This window comes from Leopardus geoffroyi, chromosome B1 (genome assembly GCF_018350155.1).
Source record: "Leopardus geoffroyi isolate Oge1 chromosome B1, O.geoffroyi_Oge1_pat1.0, whole genome shotgun sequence".
In the NCBI taxonomy this organism is placed as follows: Eukaryota; Metazoa; Chordata; class Mammalia; order Carnivora; family Felidae; genus Leopardus; species Leopardus geoffroyi.
The window spans coordinates 170,059,680-170,079,105 of record NC_059327.1 but is presented as its reverse complement, the minus strand read 5'-3'; positions in this window follow the sequence as shown (position 1 = coordinate 170,079,105).

Sequence of the window (19,426 nt, the reverse complement as noted above, 5' to 3'; positions counted from 1 at the left end):
CGCTTTGGGATTTGATTATAGTGTGCCTTGTTTCCATCTATCCACTTCCTGTGAAATCTTCCTCGCCCTTGATCTCTCACCAGATGTAATGCTTTGTGACGACACGGAAAGCGCCTTATACTCCTGAAGAAAATCTCTCTATTAGCAGCGTTTCTCAAGGTATGGTGTACGTATGATCTGTGGCAAGTGGGGTGGTTTTAAGTAGCAGGCCAACAAATATTTGTCTTTGAATATATTTATTTTGTAGTAGCATACATTTTACGCATATATTTATTTTAATGTGTAATAAGAAAAAAGTACGACAGGCACACCAGATCCATGGTTTCACTGATGTGTCTGTTTAGGATGCGGCTCAAACGAAGTTAATGAATGAGTTGATTTAGGGGCACCCGGGTGGCTCAGTCGGTTGAACATCTGACTCCAGCTCAGGTCATGATCTCACAGTTCATGGGTTCAAGCCCTGCATTGGGCTCTGTGCTGACAATGCAGACCCTTCTTGGGATTCTCTCTCTCCCTCTCTCTTCCCCTCCCCCACTTGCGCTTTCTCTCTCTCTCTGTCTCTGTCTCTGTCTCTCTCTCTCTCTCCCTCTCTCTGTCTCAAAATAAATAAATAAACTTTAAAAAAAGAGAATGAGGGGTGCCTGGGTGGCTCAGTCAGTTAAGCATCTGACTTTGGCTCAGGTTGTGATCTCACAGTTCATGAGTTCGAGCCCCATGTCGGGCTCTGTGCTGACAGCTTAGAGCCTGGAGCCTGCTTCGGATTCTGTGTGTGTCTCTCTCTCTGCCCCTCCCCTGCTTGTGCTCAGTCTTTCTCTCTCTCAAAAATAAATAAAATATTAAAAAATAAAAAAAAAGAGAATGCGTTGATTTAAAGAAGAAATATTCTGGTGGCTCACAGATGTGGTGGGCAAATGACATATTTGAGATCTAGCTCAGGGCCATTTACATGCTAGTAATGGCTTAATAAATAGCTATTGGAAAGTGGACTTATTTTTATTAGTTTAGTACTGCATATCCAGGAGAGTTTACCTAAAAGGTAACAGTCAGGATAAGAACTTGGAAGGAAGGACGAAGGAAGGGTGGGAGACAGCAAGGCCAGCTGTGGACCTCACAGCCTTAAGGGGGTGCAGGGGTCCCTACTGTTGGGCTGAGGGATAACAGGAGGGGTTCAGAACCGTGTGTTTTCAGGGGATCGACAGGTGCCAGGAGGAGGTAGAGTTTCATTCCTCACAAATGAGGTTAGCCAGGGCAGGGAGGCAGAGTTATATCTTCGTCTGGTGGTTTCGCCCACATCTATCTCCACTTTGATGGTGCGTCGCATGCTTGGTGGTGACTGAACCCTCTGCCCTGCAGTAGACACAGCAATTTATTTACCCATCCACAGCCCCAGTCTTCCCTACGATAACTTTATCTGCCCTTCCATTCATTTGTTCATTCATTCCCATTTATGAAACACCTTTTATGTCCCAGATTCTGAACTCACTGTCACCATCCTGTGTGCATCTATTTTATATTTATAAGTATTTATATTTATATTTATAAGTATTTATATTTATAAGTATTTATATTTTTGAGAGGGGGCGGGGGGGCAGAGGATCCGAAGCAGGATCTGTGCTGACAGCAGCGAGGGCTCGAACTCACCAACCCGTGAGGTCGTGACGTGAGCCGAAGTCCGACTGAGCCACCCGGGCGCCTCTGGTGTGTGTCAGTTTGGATGCAAGTTCTGCCTTGGTTCTCCTCACACTCTGGGCTTCACCACCTTCGGTCCCTGAGTGATCCTTGCCATCTTCCATCTTAGGGGCCTTTACAAACCTCCACTCATCCCCTCTCTGCTCTCGCTTTGAGCTAATTCCTACTCCCCCTTCAGCTCAAGAATCTTTCCCTTATCCTCAAAGATTGTCTTTGGTTCTTGAAGTGTTTTTAAAACAAGGCTGCAAAGTTTTGACTCTTGTTCCATAGAAAGGCGGGGACTGTGTCACCTCCCGGGGGGGGGGGGGTGTTGGGTGATCTGACTGCTTCAACCACTATGATACGTTAGAAGTGAAGTTGTGTGACTTCTAAAACTAGGCCATAAAACATCATGCGACTTGCACCTTTATTTGCTGGAAAACTTGCTTTTGGAGCCCCAAGCTGCCATGTAAGAAATCCAAGTACTCAAGGCCGCTGTGCTGGACAAGCCACACATGGGTACTCCAGTGGACAGTCTCAGCCGGGCGCAGCCTTCTAGCCATCTCTGCCCAAGTGCCACACATGTGACTGGGCTGTCTTGTACCCTCCAGACCTGTCCACACCCCAGATGTATCCCAGTGAGTGACCTCCACTGATGCCGTGATTAACAGAACAATCGTGCAGCTGAGCCCTGCCTGCATTTGTGACCCACAAAACCATAGGCTATAATAAAACGATTGTCATTTCAAGCCACTGTGTTTAGGGTGGTGTATTATGTAGGCGATAGATCATTGCAACCGTGCTCACTATCTGTGTTTCCATAGTGTTCCATTCTGTCCCCACTGTAGAACTGACTGCACTATGGCTTAATTTCCTAATTAATTTTCCCTGTCTCTCATAACAGGAAATATAAGGGTAGGAATGATGCTTTGCTGGCCATTATATTTATTTTTTTAAGTTTATTTATTTTGAGAGAGAGAGCACAACAGGCAGGAACAGAGAGTGAGAGAGGGATAGAGAGAGAATCCCAAACAGGCTCTGCCTTGTCAGTGCAGGGCCCAACATGGGGCTCGAACTCATGAACCATGAGATCATAACCTGAGTCGAAGTCAAGAGTTGGATGCTTAACTGACTGAGCCACCCAGGCGTCCCATGGCCATTGTATTTTAAATATCTAGCATCAGCTCTGCAAAATATATGGGCTTAATTATTTTTTAAAATTTGGGTTGAATTGAATTAAATGGAATGGAGTAGAGCTGATTACAGGTAGGGCATCCATGCAGCTGTGTTTGCCTGGGACCTATTGACCTAATGTAATTACTGAATTACAGTTTCACTCTAAAATTTAAAAGATAAATTATACAAACACCCAAATTAGAGGGGTCTTTGTGGGATCAGAGAAAGCTCCTGAGCAGTATCCATAAGGTTCATTAGAGTTTGGATTTGGCTCTTGTTGGATAAGAATGTTAGATTTTTAGATGGAACTTTGAAGAAGGACTGTTATTACTGCCATCGCCACTATATTTTGATTATGTGCTCTATAATTAGATGTTGAAAATGCTAATGCATATTAATACTTGATTGATTTGATTACCCATCCTAATTACACTTTGATCCCTTTTGATAAATATATTGATTCATATTTTATTTACTTCACAGAATTCTTTGTATAACTATGCTTTGATAATATCTGATTACATCTTAATATTTGATTGCTTTCAGGAGTGCTTGTTTTAACCGTTGGGAAGTTGGATCATATTAGCTGTGAGGTACCTGACTAGTAGTTACAAACAAACGTTGCAGTAAAACCTGCCTGGGTGTGATATTCCCTGCTACTTAACCACTGTGTGACATTTGGTTGGTCACTTAACCTCTCTGGCTTTTTGGTTTCTTCATCTATAAGACGGAAAGGTGCTGGGTGGGTTCAATGAGATAATATTCATGAATAGGGTCTCCTGACTGCGTGGCACTGACATACTAGATAACTCTCACGTGTAGATAATACTCCCTACGCCCACCAATATCTGTCTGCATGAGCTGATAGGGATTAAGGCTTTTTTGTTGCTTGTGCTGTTTCAGGAGGGAGTTGAGGGGAAAGGAGGGAGTAGTTTGGGGTAGGGTGCTGGCGAGGAGAGAAGGGGGAAAGGAGAGGATGGTGTGGCACAATCTCCATCCTCCTAGTCAGGACACGGGGCACAGGTGTTCATGTAAAGAGGGCTGGCAGAAGGGCAAGCGGGGTAGAAATCCATGTCTGGCCACAGGGCTGCGTTGGTTTTGGCGGAGGGGTGTCTGGTCTAATTCACACGGGTCCCGAGAGCTACTCAGAGGAGCCAAATGAGCCAGTGGTTTGAGATGCAGTAGAAAGAGAGAGAGCAAACAGGTGAAAGACCTGTGTGCGTGAAAGACTTTATGTTACTCTAGGCACAAGAAGGGCTGTTTTAGGGCCCAGGAGGATACCCTCCCTGCCCCCTCCCAACACTGAGGCATTCTGCACTGCGTCCCGGGGTTCCTGATGGAAGAGGGCTCTGTCTGGCCAATCAGTGTGCTCGTGAAGTTCAGAGTCATTGGTGAGTATGTGTGTTGTGGGGAGGGGAACGTGTAATGTGTGTGTGTGTGTGTGTGTGTGTGTGTGTGCAGGAAGAATGCCCTTTACTGTAATAGCTAGAAATTATAGGCTCTGGGGACTCTGCCAACACTTTACATACATTATTACTTTTAATGGTCACGACAACCATGGGACAACAACCACTGGTGCTTTTAAAAAAAAAATCCCAGTATAATTAACATACAGTGTTGTATTTGTTTCAGGTGTACAATACAGTGATCCAGCTGTTCTCTACACATCTCGGTGCTCCTTAAGATAAGTGTGGTCTTCATCCTCTTTGCCTATTTCACCCACCTCACCCTTCCCTCTGCTAACCATTGGTTTGTTCTCTATAGTTAAGAGTCTATTTCTTATCTCCCTTTTTCTTTGTTCATGTGTTTTGTTTCTTAAATTGCACATATGAGTGAAATCATATGGTATTTGTCTTTCTTTGGCTGACTTACTTCCCTTAGCATAATACACTCTAGTTCCATCATGTGTTGCAAATGGCAAGATTTCATTCTTTTTTATGACTGAGTAATATTCCATAGTGTGTGTGTGTGTGTGTGTGTGTGTGTATGTGTATGTGTGTATGTGTATATATATATATATATACATATACATATACATATACACATACATATACATATATATATATATACACACAAATACCACATCTTCTTTATCCATTTATCTATTCATGCACACTAGATTGCTTTAATATTTTGGCTACTGTAAATAATGCTTCAATAAACACGAGGTGTGTATATCTTTTCAAAATAACAACCACTAGTACTTTTATCATCCTTACTTTACAGAAGGGAAACTGAGGCAAAGAAGGATTAAGTAACTTCCCCCAGGCTGACAGAGAGTAACTGGCAGAGGCAGTAGTTGAATCCAGTCTAGAGATGCAAGAGCCACTGTTCTTAGCCATCATCCCAATTACCCTCTCATCAGAGAAACCAGAACGTTTCCTAAGCACAGGTGAGCCTCCCACCCCTATACCTGGGATCCCTGGAAAGGGGAGAAGCTGAATTCTGGCATGATCCTCTTGTCCTAAAATTCAGCGAGATCTGGGCATCTGTGTTAATCTCTTCCCCCAGTCTGGGGACACCTTGCATTTGCCTAGGGTGTGGTCCGTGCTTAGAACTCAGTCCGGGGTCTGTGTTCGGTGTTATGAATGTTTGGCTTGGTAGCTCCTTTCTTCAGTAATACTTTTAGGGATGAGAACATGGAAACCTCCTCAAGCAAGCCAGTGCCCCCTTTGGTCTCGTGTTGAGCCCGTCCTCTCCTCTGACCAGCCTGAGGTCTACAGGACACTAGAAGGAGACCCGGGGTGGGTAATGGTCCTCCGACATTGGGCACCAGAAAAGACCATTGGCTGCCAATTGGCTGGAGTCACTGGCTGCTTTCCAGAAGATCCAGAGGCCCTGGGAACTTGTCAAGCAATGACTAGACACAGCCCATGTGCATGGAGCACCAGAATGACCGCCCTGATGCTTAAAGGACACTCTTACAGAATCCCATATAAATAACCACAAATAAGCAAGTACCTTCCTTTCTTCCTCCACAGAAAACCCATTTACCCTTGTCCCTTACACTGAGATACTATCTTTCTTCTTATTCTATTTTATAACTTCTTGAGTATAGCATAGTTTTATTTTTAATGTTTGGGATTTTCAAAATTAAAATGTTAGTTTTTTTCTTATATAGGATGTTAAAAACCTTTTGTCGTGCACAGATTTAGAGGGGGAAAATAAAACCTTGAAGGAAATACTGTAAAATGCCAACATGTCTGTGGGTGATGTGATTGTGGGTTATTTTAATTTTCTTCTCTCTTCTTCTCAGTGAACATGTTCTGCTCTTATAATATGAGAGGGAGTGGATTTTGTTTGTCTGTGTGGGTTGGGTGGGTTTTTTTTCTGTTTTTTGTTTTTTTGAGATTAGTTGTCTTTTCCAGTGCAGTTTTAGTCTATCAAGCGCAGACTTTTATTTGGAGTAATAATGATAGTTTTTGTTTCTACTTTGTTTTACTCCCTGAAATTCCTCCATGACAGACTTGAACAGCTGAGAGTGGAGATAGATTAACGACCAACAGGACAGACCCAGCCAGCTTCTCACCGGAGAGGGGAACGGAAAGAACTTTGGATCGGGAGTCCGAAGGGTGCGTTCTAGTTCTGACGCCATCAAACATGGGGTGCCTCAGTCTCCTCCTGGAGTGGGTCCGATGCCCCTTCCAGGGCTGACCTTCAGGGACTCCTTGATGCCTTCTGGAAGTCACTGGGGAAGCAGGTCAACAATTAGCCGGCAGCTGAGTTTGTTGGAGTATGACAATTTAATTACCCGAGGAGCCTGGTAGTTCAGAGGAAGCATGAGAATGGCGCTCCTTTACTTCCTCTGAGTGAAGGCAGAAAGCTCAAGCAGTGGCAATCTGCCAGGACTTCCTGGATTTGGTAGTAGGAGCTGTGTAGTTGAGGTAGCGACAGGCGTGGATGGGATATGGAGGAGGAGTACGGTCTAGGAAGGATGGACTTCTGGGCAGATGTGTAGAGGTGGGAACAAGCCCATCGCGGGTGGATGATGGATGGGAGACTAACAGGCAACACCACAAAAAGGAAGCTTGAAATGTCCCCAGCTGGGGAAAGTACAAAGTCTTGGGTGTCCTTCTTCTCATTCACGGTGCCCTGCGGTAGCCACCCCAGAGGGCCCTCCATATATTCTGTGACAGTTAACCAATCACTTCTGTTTTTCTTTAATTTGGCTATAAGTTTAAAGTAAATATTGACATTTTCGAAGATATAAAACCAGTCACTCATCACAGTACATTTTAACAAAACCAAACAGTTTGGTGCCCTACACTTACAGAGGTTTCTTCTAATTGGATACAATGATGTGGACTGTGCTTTTTCATTTGCCTGATTAATTACTGCTCGAAAACCCTTGAAAACAGACATGGTCTGTAAGTAGTATCTGTTGTTTAATCGAGGACAGATGTTTTTAGGCTTGGAGAGTTACTCTTAAGTGAATCATTGAACTGTATGTTTTAAAGTGACTATACCATGCCAGCAAAAAACAAACAAACAAACAAACGCAATTTTTACTAACATTCAAGTAGGGTCATCGTAATTGTGGTTTGTCCTAAATTCACCAGCACCAAGAAGCCACACCGAATAGTAAATGGCATCACCATCCATCCTGGGGTCTAGGCTAAAACCCAGTAGTTTCCCACAATTTTTCTTACCTGTGCTTCCCTCCCCGGCCCCTGCTGCGTCCAAGGTCTCTTGTCAAGTTCATCGCCTAAGTATCTCTCCAGCTGTTTCCTTTTGTCTCTTCCTACCATCACAGCCTAAGTTAAAGCAAGTGTATCGGTTCAGCCTGGGAGGAAACTAAATTCACCCCAGATGGCTTGAATAAAGAATTTAATGGGAAGACTATTGAGGGCGCGTGGTCAAGGTTAGGGGAATACACTAGGGAGATGAGACACCCAGAGAGCAGGGATACCAAGGACATAGGGACACTCCTAGGCTATGGACAGTGGAGGATGTTGTGTTCCCAAAGCCCAGAGAGAGTGAAGGAGGATGCTGTGTCAAGGAGGGGCACAGAGCTGTGGCCATGTAGCACCGAGTAAGGGAGTCGGGGTAAATACTCCAACTTTTCCCTCCTCCTGTCCTCCAGTCCCCTGTTACACCTCCTCTTGGCCAAACCAACCGAAGCTCCAGGGATTCAGTCCTCAGGGGACAGCCTTCTCAAGCACAAAGTGGGGGCAGAGACAGGTGCAGAGTGCAAATCTTAAGGCTCGAATGAAGGATAACTAGCACGGCAACCAGGACCCCACCCTTGAACTACTACCAACAGCCTCTTTTAAAAAAATTTTTTTAATGTTTATTTTTGAGAGAAAGAGAGAGAGAGAGAGAGAGAGACCAAGCAGGAACAGGGGAGGGGCAGAGAGAGAGAGGGAGACACAAAATCTGAAGAAGGCTTCAGGCTCTGAGCTGTCAGCCCAGAGCCTGGCCAGCAGTCTCTTAAAGGCCTCCCTGCCTCCAGGCTTCTTTCCTTTCCTAATGACTCTCCAGGATGTGACCAGAATGTCTTTCTACAGCAGAAATCACCAGGTCACTACCATACCTACAATCCTGTAGTGACTCCCCATTGCTCTCAGGATAAAATGAAACTCCTCAACATGTCCCACACCCCCGTTCAAATGTCGAAACCTACCATCCCCGTGTGATGGTGTTTAGAAGTGGGAGGTGATTAAGCCCTGAAGGTGGAGCTGGTGTCTGGGATAAGTGCCTCTCTTGGAAAACCCCCTCTTCCTCCTGTGTGTGCCCCCTTTCCTCTCACACTGCTACCACACTCACAACACCTGACACCACACATCTAACCATTCTGCAACACCAGCGGGGTGTCCTCCGATTCAGCCCAATTCTGATGCTGTCTACCCTGAGATAGCATCAGCTCCCACAGGTTAAGGGTTCAGTCTTAAAGGACTTAAGGACTTAAAGGACTTTACACTTAAAGGACTGTCCCCTCTTCAGACACCAGTTGGAAGTCCAGGTTGTTAACCTGTACTTCTGACCAACTCCTTGTAAATCAAGGTTCCCTCAACCTCCTCCTTCCTTGGGTCTGATTAATTTGCTAGAGTGGCTCAGAGAACTCAGGGAAACATTTTACTTGCTAGATCACTGGTTTATTATGAAAGGATGTAACACCGGGGCAGACAGTTGTAAGAGATGTAGGGTAGGCTTTGTGGGAAGGGGCACAGGGCCTCCATACCCTCTCCGAGCTCATCACTCTGAAACTCCATGTGTTCAGCCACACAGAAGCTCTCTGAACCCTGTCCTTCTTGGGTTTTTATCGAACTTCATTACTTAGGCACAATTGATTAAATCATTGGCCACTGGTGATTGAATTCAATCTCCAGTGCCTCTCACCTCCCCAGAGGTTGGGGTGGTGAAAAGTTCCAACTCTCTAACCACATGGCTGGTTCCCTTTGTGACCAGGCCTCATCCTTAGGTTACCTATCAGGTTTCCAAAAGTCACTTCCTTAACATAGCAGCCACACCTTTATGACTTTGTCACTTAGGAAATTCCAAGGGTTTTAGAGGCTCTGTGCCAGGACCTGGGATGAAGACAAATACGTATTTCTTCTTATTAATCCCAACATCAAAATGCCCTCATATAGGAGGCCCCTATCCCCTTGTCTCCTTCTGCCATGTGAGGAGACAGTGAGAAGACAGTCTTCTAAGGACTAGGAAGCAGGCTTTCACCAGATCCCTAATCCACTGGCACTTTGATCTTGGACTTAGCCTCCATAATTGTAAGAAAGAAATTTCTGTTGTTTATAAGCCACCCAGTCTGTGATATTCTGTTAGAGCAGCATGAATGGATTAACACACACAGTGTAGTGTCCTGTGAGCCACATTTTTATTTACTTCCCTACCGTCTTTCACTGTATGCATTCCTGAGACTGAAATGCTCTCTCCCATCACCCAGCCTTAGTCCATGCTGCCCTCTCCTACAATATTCTGATTCCATCATGCCCTACTTTTCTTTTTCATCTGGCTAAATTCTGTTGCAGTTTTTTTTTCTTTCTTTCTTCAGACTGTCCAGGTTCTTCCTACCTTTTTATTTTCTTATAGTTTTTTAATTAGACCTTATTTTTTTAAGAACAGTTTTTGGTTTACAGAAAAATCAAACAGGAAGTCAGAGAGTTCTCCACCTACTTCCTTTGTACTCCCCAATTTCACCCTGTAGTAACGTCTTATGTTAGCATGGGACATTTGTTACCACTGATCAACCAATATTGATATGTTATTATTAACTCAAGTTCATAGTTTACATTAGGGTTCACTTTTATGTTGTATGTTCTATCGTTTTGACAAATGCGTGATGTCACATAGGCATCATTACAGTATTGCACAGAATAGTTTCACTGCCCTACAACTCCCCTGTGCTTCACCTTTTCTTTCTTTAAAAAAAAAAACTTTTTTTAATGTTTTTATTTATTTTTGAGACAGAGAGAGACAGAGCATGATCAGGGGAGGGGCAGAGAGAGAGGGAGACACAGAATCTGAAGCAGGCTCCAGGCTCTGAGCTGTCAGCACAGAGCCTGACACGGGGCTCAAACTCCCGAATCACGAGATCATGACCTGAGCTGAAGTTGGACGCTTAACCAACTGAGCCATCCAGGCTCCCCTGTGCTTCACCTTTTCATCCCTCCTGTCTCCCCCTACACCTCTGGCAACTCCTGATCTTTATACTGCTTCCACGACTTTGGCCTTTTCCAGAACTTCATATAGCTGGAAGTTCCAGAACTTCATATAGCTGCACATACAGTGTGCAGTCTTTTCACATTGGCTTCTTTCATTTAGGGATTTGCACTTAAGTTTCCTGCACTGTGTGTGTGTGTGTGTGTGTGTGTGTGTGTGTGGCTTACAGCTCATTCCATTGTAGGGATGGACCACAGTTTGTTTAGCTCTTCACATATTGAAGGACATCTGGGTTGCTTCCGAGTTTGGGCAATTATGGTAAAAGCTGTGGTGAACATCGGTATGCAAATTTTTGTGTGGATGTAACTTATTTGGATAAACACCAAGGAGTGCAAAAGCTGGGTTGTACAGTAGGACTGTGTTTAGCTTCAGAAGAAATTGCCTGTTTTCCGAAATGGGTGTATCAGTTTGCGTTCCCACCAGCAGTGAATGAGAGTTCCCATTGTTGCATGTCCTCACCAGCAGTTGGCGCTGTGAGTGTTTTGGTTTTTATTCATTAGGATAGGTGTGCGGTGACATCTCATAACGGTTTTGATTTCCATTTCCTTAATGACGTATGACGTTGCGCATCTTTCCGTATGCTTATTTGCCATTTCTGCTCCAGTTCGAACGATCAGCCTAGTTGAAGCTTCTGCAGAAAGGCTTCTTCCCCCCATTGTTTCATTTAGCTTTTGTTGTGTAACAAGCGAACAATGTGAAACATTGTTTCATTTAGCTCTTGTTGTGTAACGTGGCTTTGCACGTCTGCTGGCGTGGCTTTGCTCCACGTGTTTCACACCTTTCTTGGACTAGTGGTATAGCCAGCATATATTTTCACCGCAAAGGCAGAGGTATAAGAAGCTAAGTGGAAAATGTTAAAGGCTCACTGGTACGTAGCCAAAGGAAATCACATGGCAAAGCCCAAAGTCAAAGGGCAGGATAAGGCCCTAGCAAGGGTAAAGATGCATGGAAGAGGAGTAAAGGGTTGTGCCCAACAACTCCACCTACCGCTGTCTACCCTTTTGGTCACAGTTACTCACTTCCCTACAACACGTTAAATATCCTCAGCCCTATCCTAGAGCTCCAGAGAATGTCATTCAGTCATGACATTGGCTCACGATCAAGAGGTCATGATCTATATCTCATCCAGCCAGACGTGACTTCTCTTGACGCAGATACTTATGGACAAAAATGACAAATTATCTTATATACCTGTTATGTACCCAACACACAGAGGTGGAAAAATGGGAAGACAATAATGAAAATAAACACTTCTGTTTGACATACTCCTATTTCTGCCCACATGCTACTGGCCATATGAAGTCAAACGATCAAGCCCACAGTCAAAGGGCGAGCATGATGAAGCCGTGGCCAGGGAGAGATAAAGAATCGGGGACAATGGTTTACCCTGAGGCAAATGGCAGTGGAAGGACCCTTGTCCTTCATTTCCATCATCTGCCTTGTCACTCTGAAAGGGGCTTGAGAAAATATGTCCTTTTCGGCATCTGAGCAAATTCTTCAGAATGCTTCCAACCTGGAGAAAGTTGGGGGCTCCCAGGTTTTTATTTCACACAGTTGTAGCCCGTCTTAGTCAAGGCTAGAAGTGCTTTTGCCAATAATACTTTCAAAAAACCTTTCTGAGTTTACAAATAAAAGCCAGAAATGAAAAAGTGTAAAGGAAGCACCCTTTGTCTTAGAAAAATGAGATATGTCTTTAGTAATACATTTTTGCAAATGACTAGTGTTGAAGAGACAGTCAAAAACACCAACCAAAATTTTATTCCATACGTGTTTCCTTACCCATAGGATTTCAATAATTCAAGGTTTGGACCAAAATATATATTTTATAAAATAATTTATAAAAAAATGTTATCTTAGTAGTAATATATTGAAATTGATACTTTAATTTTCCCCAAATCTTTCTGAGTATGTAAGGTTAAACAAGGTGTCCTTCAGTGAAAACATCTGTGTAATTAGTATAATTTGTATAATTAGTGGTTAATGTGTAAGTCCAAGAAGGTCTTTTTGGAAGATGTCACAAGCACTGAGAAAATGAAGGACTAATATGTCTGGGTACAGGCTTTATGCAGGTGTGATAGTTCCTAATTCTTTCCATTAAAAACAATTGCAGTAGAAGGGGCGTCTGGGAGGCTCAGTCGGTGAAGCATCGGACTTTGGCTCAGGTCATGATCTCACAGCTTGGCTCGTGAATTCAAGCCCCGCATCAGGCTCTCCGCTGTCAGCATGGAGCCGGCTACTGACCTTCTGTCTTCCTCTCTTTCTGTCCCTCCCCTGGCTCGCTTGCTCTCTCTCAAAAATGTTTATAGCAGCACTTTCAACAATAGCCAAGTTATGGAGAGCCTAAATATCCATCAACTGACGAATGGATTAAGAAGATGTGGTTGATATACACAATGGAATACTACTTGGCAATGAGAAAGAATGATATCTGGCCCTTTGTAGCAATGTCGATGGAACTGGAGGGTATTATGCTAAGTGAAATAAGTCAGGCAGAGAAAGACAGATACCCTATGTTTTCACTCATAGGTGGATCTTGAGAAACTTAACAGAAGACCATGGGGGAGGGGAAGGCAAAAAAGTTATAGAGAGGGAGTGAGGCAAACCATAAGAGACTCTTAAATACTGAGAACAAACTGAGGGTTGATGGTGGGTGAGGGGAGAGGGGAAGGTGGGTGATGGGCATTGAAGACGGCACCTGTTGGGATGAGCACTGGGTGTTGTATGGAAACCAACTTGACGATAAATTATTAAAAAATAAAATAAATAAAAACATACTGCAATAGGATTGAATTGGGTTTTCAGCTGGTAGAACTTTTACATTTAGCTTTGATAAGTACTCACTCTGTGATTTTAGGATTTACCTCAGAAGTCCAAAGAGTTGAATGACATGGCTCCAACCAAATTCCTTCCAGTCCCATTAACTTTAATTTAAGGGCTCGATGTCTCAGCACATAGATCTGTTATAAACAAGAAAATAAAAGGAATAAAATGGGGGAAAACATCTTTATGAGTTTTTCTCTCTCTTTTTTTTCTTTATGAGTTTTTAAATGTATTTTATTCTAGTGTACTCATATGTCAAAATTGATTTGGGACATGCTTCTCTGTCCCCGTCGCTGTCTGTCTGTCTGTCTCTGTCTCTCTGTCTCCATAGTTGCTGTCACTCTGGGCATATCCGGCTGCTGTGGGACAATGCCCTTACTTTTTCTGCCAACCTGGTTGTCCAGCTAAGAGGATGTCCTCGTAGACCAGGGTGACCCAAACATGCAGCATCAGCATCACCTCGGAGCCTTTCCGAAATACAAGTTCTTGGGCCCCTCACATTGACTCAAAATCTCAAGGGGAGTGGTGCCAAAGTATCTGTATTAACAAGCTCTCCGGCTGACTCTGAAGCATGCTAAAGTTTGCGAACACTGTACTGGGTGCCACCTTGTTTCTTTTACAGTTTGGTCATTACCTGGAGGACTTGGCTTAACTGGCAGTTAACTGGATCGGTCTTCGTTTCTAAGCCGTATCCTGATGGCCACACCTTGACTTGATCTTTGTCTCCAGACTGTATCTTACTTGAGAATCTTTCATTGGCTGGAAAGTCTGGGAATAAGAAGCAACTTTATTTCCCAGCCGAGGTGGTTCCGGGCTCTCTGTGTGCCTTCTGAATTCTGCGCACAACTTGACCAGTTCTTCTCTGAGTGGAACCATATTGTATGCAGCTGAGAGCAACCAGCTTCCAGTTGTGATCTTCTGGCCGTCATGCCCAAGTCTCAGGCTCACTAGACATGTTTTCTGTCTTCCAGCTTAGTTCCAGTGTAACAAACCATTCCAAAACTTAGTGAGCAGCTTAGCACAATAATTATTTATTATCGCTCACATGTCGGTGGGTTGAGGGAGTTTCGGCTGGGTCGCCTGGGTGGCTCTGCCTCTCACTGCAGGCAGGTGGAAATAGGTGATGCTTCTTACGTCCTAGGTTCTGAACTGCCATATTATCCTTTCTACCCACATGCCCCTGGCCAAAGCAAGTCACATGGTCAAGCCCAAAGCCAAGGGGCAACTGTGATGAAACCATAACAAGAGTACAGATACAGGGAGGGGTAAGGAACTGAGGACAGAACTCCAAACTGGCACCCCCTCCAGGATAAAAGTAGGAATCTCTCTTATGTGTTGCCATAGCTTAAAAAGTTTATCCTTCCAGAACCTTTGTGTCATTGTTTTTTTGTTTTCTTCTACCACCAATTAGATTAAGTTCCAGAAGAGCCGAGGTCAGGTCACCATCGTGCTTTTAGAGCCCGGACCATGCCTGGCACATAATAGGTGCTCACTGAATACTTGTGGAACAAGCGAACGCCTAGATAAATGAAGGAGTACTTTCCTGCTGGGGAGCCGGCCAAGTTAGATCTGTAGAGACCAGGAACTAAGTGCTGATTTAGAAGCTTGCCTGGACATTTAATTTGAACCTTCAAGATTTTCATCAGTATGTCTTCTTAGGAAAATAAAAACTTACCTTTGCATTTGAACTTCACAGGAGGCAAGTGATGGTTAGCATTTGGGAGATACTACGGACCAAAAAAGAGTAATAAAGGAAAAAAAATGGAAGCAAAGGGAAACTGTTGAGAGGGAAGAGGTGATGAAATACCTGTGTGGGTTTTCATGCTGCTTTCTCTCTTTTTCTCGAACTTTTTCTTTCACAAAGGATGAGTGAGGAGTTCTAAGTAGTTGTCCCAGGGGCACCCTGCCTGTCACTGCCTGGGTTTTGTAGTTGAAGCCAAGAATCAGCTGGGGCCAGTGGTGTGGTTAAACCTCCCTGTGAAGTCTTGTTGTGGGGCTCTGTGACAGCCTCGGTGAGCCACGTGGGACGGTGTCCTGTCTACTGAACCTGTTCACACCCTTCTCCCCGTGCTCACAGCCTGGCTGTGGCTTCAGATAACCTCGGCAACATCTCTCCCCTGCCTAACCCACTCTTCTCCCCTCCACTCTTTCAGAATGTTATCATTACAAAGTAACAAGCAATGCTTGGTTAAATTCCACCTGACTTAAAGATTGTTGAAAGTAGGTTGATCCGCTCTCTCTCGACAGCCTCAACCTTCTCTACTACTCCGCACAGCCCTTTACTTGGGTTGAATCTCATGATTTTGCTCATGCTGTGCTGTCCTCACCTGCCTGCCCTTACTTCCCACATTCAACGGGCCTCACCCCATCCAGCCTTCATGCTGGGAAGCATTCTAGAGAGCACAGGCAAGGAGGTGATCCGCATGTGGATCCAGACGCCAGCTACTTACTAATGGTGTCACGTGGGGGTGAGTATTGGACCTCTCTGAGCTTGTTTTCTCATTTGTAAACTGGGAAGAAGCGGAGTGTTGTTGGAGGCAGGGGTTAGACACAGTATATAAAGCGTAGAAGGTGTGCAGTGACATGTAAGCTCATGAGGTGATAGGGCGTGTTAATTAACTCCACGATGGGAAGCCTTCCACAATGCGTACATATATCAAATCATCATCTAGTACATTTTAAGGATCTTACGATTTTATTTGTCAATTATACCTCACTAAGGCAGGGGGCAAGGGAACTGCTCAGGGCACAACTTATGAAAAAAGAGAGGGCTTCACCTTCTTCAAACTTCTCAGGCAGAATTTGCCATCTTGTATGACCTTTCATTATTCCATGGATTCATTCTTGCTTGCCCCACCACATTAAATTTCACTGTGAATAGAAATCATTGGTTTTATTTCTTTTGTATCCCGTATAGTATTTGGTGAATGGTAGCTGTTGATTAATTACATAATGCAATAAGATTAAATAATTGTTTAAAAAAAACCCTACCTATTTTATTTGTGTATTTTTTTTTTATTTTTTTTATTTTTTTTTCAACGTTTATTTATTTTTGGGACAGAGAGAGACAGAGCATGAACGGGGGAGGGGCAGAGAGAGAGGGAGACACAGAATCGGAAACAGGCTCCAGGCTCTGAGCCATCAGCCCAGAGCCTGATGCGGGGCTCGAACTCAAGGACCGCGAGATCGTGACCTGGCTGAAGTCGGACGCTTAACCGACTGCGCCACCCAGGCGCCCCTATTTGTGTATTTTTTTTAAAAAACCTACCTATTTTCAATGTTGTGCAAAATGTTCTGCTTTGTGTGCAGTTTCCAGGTATTTGAGGATACAGGATAGAATTTTGAAGATCTCTTTTAAGATGCTTTACAGTGATATGTGACATCAGGATTAAGAAAAATATTTAAGGAGGCTGGGATTCTGACAGAGTTTGTTTATTCGACACATTTTTATTTAGTCTCTACCGTATGCGAGGCTGGCTCTTCTAGGTACTGAAACCTGATGAGCGAGACAGAAAAATAAAAATCAAACAAACAGGCAAAAACTATTCTGCACTGAGCACCATGTTCTAGTGGTTACTGTTATTGGAAGCTACGGTAACATTTCTTGGACTTCTATTGAGGAGGAAGCGCTGAGACATCGAGTTTCTGAAAGTAATAGATTTTCAAATCTCAATTTATTTGACTGAAAATCCTTTGGTCTTGGCACGGTATCCTACTGCCTCTCCAAGGGCAGTAGTGGAGAAGCTGGATTGGGAGGGGGATGATATTGGAGGGAGAGGTGAGTACAGGAGGCAAAGGAAGGGTGGGGCCTGAGAAAGGCTTGAGTGTACTGTCGATGGGGATAGAACATAGTGCAGCTGCTGTGCAAAAACACTATGGTAGTCCCTCAAAAAATTAAACGTAGCATTGCCATATGATTCAGCCATTCTAATTCGGAGATATGCCCAAAAGAATTGAGGGCAAGGGGGCACCTGGGTGGCTCAGTCAGTTAAGCATTGACTCCCGATTTCGGCTCAGGTCATGATCTCGAGGTTTATGAGATGAAGCCCCATGTCGGGCTCCTCGCTGACAGTGTGGAGTCTGCTTGGGATTCTCTCTCTCTCTCTCTCTCTCTCTCTTTCCCTCTCTCTCTCTCTCAAAAAAAAAAAAATAGAGTTGAAGGCAGGACTTGAACAGATATTTGCACACTGATATTCACAGCAGCCAGAAGGTGGGAGCAGCCCTCGATGTCTAACGATGATGAATGAATGGATAACAAAATGTGGCATATACATACAATGGAATATTATTTGGCCTTAGAAAGGAAGCTACCACATGGATGGTACCACATGCTACCACATGGATGAACCTTGAGGGTATTGTTCTAAGTGAGATGAACCAGTCACAAAAAGACAAATCCACGTGATTCCTGTCACGTGAGGTCCTTAGAGGAGTCAGATTCATAGAATGGTGGTTGCCGGCAGAAAGGGAAGGATGGAGAGTTATCATTTACAGGGTTTTAGCTGGGGAAGATGAAAAGAATTCTGGAGATGGATGGCGGTGATGGTTGCACGATACCATGACTGTATTTGATGCCAGAGAATTGCGCATTTGGAAAGAGTTGAAATGGTAAACTTTGCGCTATGTGTGTTTTACCACAATTGAAACATCTTGACGAAGAGCTCTGGGAGATAGGTCCTTTAAACCAGGAATTATGGGAGTAGTCGTTTGCCCTTTTTTTCCCCCTGTGCATGGGCTGCTCAGAGGTCGTGTACACATCTGGGGTCACGCCTGAGAAGATTCATTTTGGGCCCTGGCGGTTGCTGTCAGACTCAATTTGAAGAAATTCTTTGCCTCACGACCGATGCCCATTCACAAGAGGAAATGGTTTTCTTTTTTCCTCCTGGATTTCAGCACAGTTGGAACCAGTTCAGGGCTTGTAGACTCCAAGCTTCACAGTGGAGCAGTTTCCAAGGTGAGAGGGGTGATGAGAAGCCGTTAATCTAAAGCTGACCTTTTTCTGCAGAAGCGTAGAAATGCTCATTTGCTGCCCCATGTGGAAGCCGAGCACTCCGTAAGTTGTTGTGAGCCCACTTGGGACAAGGCTTGTCGGCCAGAAAACAAGCAGAGGTGCGGAGGGAGGAGACAAGGCTTCTGTGAAAGGTCATGCCCTTAGCCTTCCTAGGGGCCCCACACAGGGAGCCCAGAACGTACTCCCCCACACACACCCCCCGCCCAGGGAGCCACTCAGCTTCAAAGGCCACTGGGGTTTGAGTCTCTTGAGTTTTCCCTTGGGATAAGATGCACTTTGTGGGGCTTAGAATGAGGGGGTGCTTGGGATGAGCCAATCCCTTGGAATATACCAGCAGGGTTGCGATTGGAAGCGATTGCTTGGCCCACAGAAAAGGCAGGCTTCACCTGGGCTGCATTTCACGAAGCTTGAGAAGGTTGGCATACGGCCTCTGCTTCTGTGGGCACCTGTTCTAGACTGTGCCCTCCAGGACCCTCTAGGACGGAAGAGAGTTCCTGACAACAGATTGACATACTCCGACAGTGAAGGATGTTCACGTTATCGCCGCAGCTCGTCCCAGGTTGATGCCCATTTTATTTAGCCAACACTTCCCTAAGTGGTTTATGAATGTTTCCTTGTATAACCCTCCTAACAACTTCACGAGGGATCTGTACCATTGTATAGATGAGGACGCTGAGGCACAGAGAGGTTAAGTAACTTGCTGAAGGTGACCCAGCCTGTAAGAAATGGAGCCAGGCAACCTGGTGTCAAGTCTGTTCTCCTAACCATCATGCTCCACTGCCCTTGCACGTGGACGAGCAGCATGTTGCGTAAGCCACGTCATCTCTCCAAGCCTCGCTTCCTTGTTGCAAAATGGGGCCAACAATACGTTCTCATAGGGTGTTTATACAGAATGAACGAGACAGTACAGGGATGGTCTGATCATCAGACAGTCAACTGTGACAGGTGACATTTCTAGCGGTTGGGAATCTGGCTCCGGAACGGGCACCTCCCCATAAGAGCAGATGAGTTTCTTCGCTGGATGGTGCATCTGAAAGACCATGGACTTGGGAGCCAGCCGCTTCTGGGTTCAGC